Here is a 5,320-nt window from a genome sequence, read left to right as displayed (position 1 = left end):
GGGCCGGACCCAGATGGTAGGCGTTCCCATGGGAACGCCTCCGTCTGGCAGCCACGCCCCCGGCACGCCCACCAAAGGGGGCGTGCTGTCAGTCACCATCGACAGCACGCCCCCTTTGGTGCGAGACCTGGAGCGACAGCTTGGCTGTCGCTATCCGGGTCTCGCGCATGCGCACGACGGAGCTCCCTGCGCTCATGAGCGGGTCTGAATGAGACCCTTAGTCCCATTCTGCTCCTAAATATTACCTACAACACCCAATATTCCCTGGTGGTCTCCCATCCAAGTACTAATCAGGCCCAATACAGTATAGCTTCCAAGATCAGACGAGATTGGGCATATCAGTAAGGTATGGTTGTAGGACTATATAAACAGGAAATTGGGGGTCCTGGTGTAATATAGTTAAGGGCATTATGTTGGACTAACTCAGTATGAGAAGTCCACTTTGATTAAACAATGGACATAAATTCCAAACAAAGCATTGCACCAGCATACTTTGATTAATGAATAAATTGGTTATGTTACCTTCTAAAGTATGTATATCATATTCATATAGCCATTTAAACAGATAATCTAAATGCAGGTATAAGTAATGTCAGTCTAATAGTGCCTGGTGATAATCATATCACATGTAAGCGGCATTTATATAGTATTCATATGATTGTACATGGGTATGCAAATCCCATATGTTTCGGTAGGGATGCATATTTATATTGCCTTGGACCACTTAGCAGACACCATACATTTTAACCAAACAATACATAGCATAATTTGTATTATTAACATGAAATACGGATGTACATTGAATAAGTCATCACATGGTCACAACACACAGAGTGGTAATAAAAAAGAAAGCGAAATTTATTGCTAGTGTCCGTTCCCCTAAGTCACCGGGGCAGATACCGGGCGCCAATCAAGTCCTCATATAGGGATTGTACTAATCTGTATTCCCCTGGAACGTTTAATAGATAGCATACATTGTTGCCAAGTAATATAGTTGTACACAGTGTGTTTTGCTATATTTACAATGGATACAAGTGTGTCTCAAAATCATCACACAGTGATAGTAAAAAAGAGCCAAATAGGTTATTCAAATCTATTCCCCTGAATGATGGGGAAAAGAAAGCTGGACATAAATCACGTCCTCATGTGTGCAATGAAAAAATAACCATGTGAAATAACATCAAATCTACCCCAACTAAAAACTGGGGAGTTTACAGCAATACATCCACTGTGCTGCCACAATAGTCAGATCATAAATGAGCCTGTGTAATCAGATGCCTGAAAGAAAGCATGAGCCATAGGGCAGACAGGTCTCCAACTTATACTATAAGAGATCAGAGTGCTGTATCTCCGTTCATGTGAAGTGTAATAGGCTGAACTGACACAGCGACCAGACAGCAAGTGTACATACGTATCAGGGTCACCATGCGGGGGTCTGGTCCGTGCACTGACCGGACCTCCTATGCTGCGGAAGGATGGCCGTTTCACCTGGTTAGTGGTTGGTTAGAGGTGATCAAGCCGCTAACCAGGCGAAACGGCCATCCTTCCGCAGCATAGGAGGTCCGGTCAGTGCACGGATCAGACCCCCGCACGGTGACCCTGATACGTATGTACACTTGCTGTCTGGCCGCCACGTCAGTTCAGTTTATTACACTCCACATGAACGGAGATACAGCACTCTGATCTCTTATAGTATAATTTGGAGACCTGTCTGCTCTATGGCTCATGCTTTCTTGCAGGCATCTGATTACACAGGCTCATTTATGAGAATAAATAATCTAGAATTTATAGGAGCATGATTACCCAGAATTATTTGAATATTTATTTAGCCGTATCCATTTATTCTATTAAAATTAGGAGATCTGCAGCTTTTTAATAATTACTAATAAAGGTTAAATTGTATTAAATTTGATTGAAGAGTGCCCCAACAACTAGCCCTTCTTGGCTCTTTGTGTTTTGCACATGTTATATTTTGGGCTTTGGGAGCACCACCAACAACATGTTATGTCACAATCTCTAAATACAAAATGAAATATGGTTGGTTGTAAATAAATGGTTCTGTGCGGTACCAAACACCCCCCCAGCCCCCCCCCCCCAGTTTTTTCATAGAAAAAAGTAACAAGCAGGTTGTAAAACCTGGACAAAATAGAAACACAACAGAAATCTCTGCCAGAATTTTGCCAACCTCCAGGAGCAGGTACTCCACCAAAATCAACCTTCAGCTCAAAATCATTATATAAGTTACATGGGCAAATATAGAATTATTTCACTAAAGGCTGGAGACCTTTAAGACACTGACTTACTACTGAGGCTGCCAGACTAAGGGTCGAATTCGCACGGAAGACAGCTACGAAAATATGCTAATGCTTGCCAAAGCACTGTCGACATAAAGACGCCCACTGCTGACCTTCTGCAGACACTGCAGGTCTCTTTGCATGCAGTGGGCTCTCATGCTGCATATGCAATCGCAGTGGCTAAGTTATGCACACCCAAGCAACGGCATTTAATCGGACAGACATGACTGCATTTTTCCAAACACTCCCCTGTCACCACCCCCAAACACTCACAGCCTGTCATTACAATGGATTCCTCTGTGCATTCGTAATCGCAGTGCAATCGAAGCGCGGCTTATATACATACGCAATGGCAAACAATTGCTCAATCTGCGTAATTACACTTGCGATCGCTGCTGAATCAGGTCCCAAGTTAGGATACTGCTTGCTAGGAAAATCCACGTTGGAGATTAGGGTAAGGAAACCGGTTACATTACACACTGTGGTGACCTTTAGACTCCCGCTGCTGTCGGCTTTATTCGGGTCTCCATGGCTGGCTCACTCTGCTACGAGGGGGTTCACCTGCACTTGGGATGTTTGTTCCTCTCTTCTGCAGTGCTTTACTCTGACACAGCATAGAACATCAAAGTCTTTTTGCAGGGGTCCAGCTGGGGTCCTGATGGAGTCCTTCAGCTGGAGTCCTCTCTGGGTCCTTCAGCTGGGGTGCTACTGAGGTCCTTAGCTGGCTTACTCTCTGGGTCCTTCAGGTGGGAGTTCTGCCGCTGGTCTGCTGCTCATGTATCTTTTTGGGCTTCCCACACAGGTAGGATACCTCTAGCAATCTGTCCAAAGCCTCCCTCTCCTGCCATATAATGCATTGGCATAATACAGGGGACAGACACCTAGCCTAAATAACAAGGGCTGCAGACTGGTTTTGAGGGGTTGTAAAAGCTCAATTGAAATGGGACCTTGTGGGGTACCACACTTGTCCCTATACTGCGACTAAACATATTTTTCCCCTCACCCTACGTACATTTCAGTCTTTACAATGTTGACAGCTAGTCATATATGACTACTAGTTATTCACAAGGGTATGGGGGGGGGGGGTGCTGAAGCTTTGTACTGGGATGAATATAGCCTAGTTTTACTCCTGGCTGCTACAGTGGTCTCCTTCTTCCCTCTGAGGATGATATGGAATTACCATAAATTATTAGATAGTTTCTACTTTGTAACTAGTAAAGATAAATGTTGCTCAGCTGAATGTATTTTTGCAAAAGGGTTTCCAGAAACCTATTAAGATAGTAGTTCCCAAACTTATTTGAATTACGGTATCTGGCCTAGACTATCAACATTTTTGTCACGACACCCCCTAGGCCAAAAGTTTCTTCTGCAAAAATGATTAAATTAAGTAAATTGTGCTGACCTGCCATCTTTAGGTTCAGTTATGTGGATGTGGACAGGGCTACACTTTTGTTTGTCACATATTTTATGATTGGCAACCACCAGCTCTGGTTTTGCCTATCACATGGATCACAAATAATTTGATTTGGTCCTGGACCAATAACCTGTGACACCCTTGCAAGTGCCCTGCGGCACCCCAGGGTGTCACTGGGGTTGGTGCCATCCTGTGCACCTACTCACCCTGACACCCCTGTATGTGTATTTCTTGTGCCCACAGAAGGGGGAGTGGCCTCATGCCGAGTAAGCCACACCCTCAGTTGTATGATTATTTGGGGGCATGACAGCGCATCAAGCCCCATTTTCATCATGCTGGGGACTTGCACCTTGTTCTGGGAGCTGCTGGGCAGGCCCCAGCCTCTCCGGGGACAGTGTGGATGACTCGATCATGCATTCAACATCTATTACCACTGCTTGGTGACACCATCTGAGGGAGTGACACCAAAATAGCAGAGAAGCTGTGTTATTTTGGTGTCACCTCCTTGGATGGTGTCACGCTGTGAATAACATACAGCGCATGCGCAAAAGCTGGATTTTTCTATGTGTGAAATAGGCATTTTGGGGCGTGAACTGGGTGGCAACAATGTGATCGCATGGAACTGTTTTGCCTTGTACAGCTATACTTCCATGCTATTCTGAGTTGTGCAAAGACCTATTTAAGACGTATCTCTTGCACCTAGAAAGACGGTTACAAATGTCAACGGAAATATAGTGGGTGGAGCGATTTCCTGCTTGAAGCCGCATGGATCCTGGCAATAGTCCTACGGAAACTCACATTAGCATAAAGTAGTATCAGGATTCCCGCAGACACAGCCACTTTGCCCAAGAGTGTGGAAAAGTGGTTTTTTTTTATCACAAATGGATTTATGTCTAAAGCCTATATGTCGTCTGATTTGGCGGATTAGACGACATATCACCCACATCGGACAGTGTACCCGCTATGTCACTGACGATGCGCACTCCTGGCATCGGCAAGTGTGTACGCACTTGCCAATGCCGGCAATCCCGCCTGGCCCCGCCGCATGAGATCGCACTGGGTACACATCCTTTAGTGTGTACCCAGCATAACTGTGAATCAGGTCCTTAGTATCCATAAGACAATAAAGATGTATCAGTTTAGGAATTGGTCTGTATTTTATAAATAATGTAAATCTCTATTCATCACCTGGAGGTAATTTTATTTGCTTATAGTATTTCAACTGATTGTGTAAACAATCATAAAGAAAAGCAAGTGTAATAATAACAACAGCAAAAACAACTAATGTAGTGTCGTCCAGATATGAACACTTTATGGGTTAAGTGACCATGGTAACCTACAATTTGGGAATTCCTCGTTACTCTGCTAATAATGAGGCGACTGGTCCATTTTTAGCTCTGGAAATAAGACTAGCTGCAGGGAGGGAAGTGACAAAGGCTGGCCATTCTCCTGCCAGCATAGATATACACAGAAGAAAAGAGGAGAGACAGGCACTGTCCTCCTCACACACACCAGAGACAGAGCAGGGGGGAGGGAAAGAGAGAGGGTGAGGGAAGATCTCGGAGTGAGTCAGGAAGAGGGAGGAGGAATAAAGATTAAAAATGGCCACCAG

At 44.7% G+C, this 5,320-nt stretch overlaps 1 pseudogene; it reads right to left on the bottom strand.

The window, feature by feature from the left end:
• Positions 1–242: 242 nt before the first annotated feature.
• LOC148508137 (5S ribosomal RNA) lies at positions 243–360 on the bottom strand (annotated as a pseudogene).
• Positions 361–5,320: the final 4,960 nt, after the last annotated feature.

The sequence above is a fragment of the Taudactylus pleione genome, unplaced genomic scaffold, assembly GCF_031769625.1.
Source record: "Taudactylus pleione unplaced genomic scaffold, aTauple2 ptg000376l, whole genome shotgun sequence".
In the NCBI taxonomy this organism is placed as follows: domain Eukaryota; kingdom Metazoa; phylum Chordata; class Amphibia; order Anura; family Myobatrachidae; genus Taudactylus; species Taudactylus pleione.
This window is presented reverse-complemented; position numbering and strand designations above follow the sequence as displayed.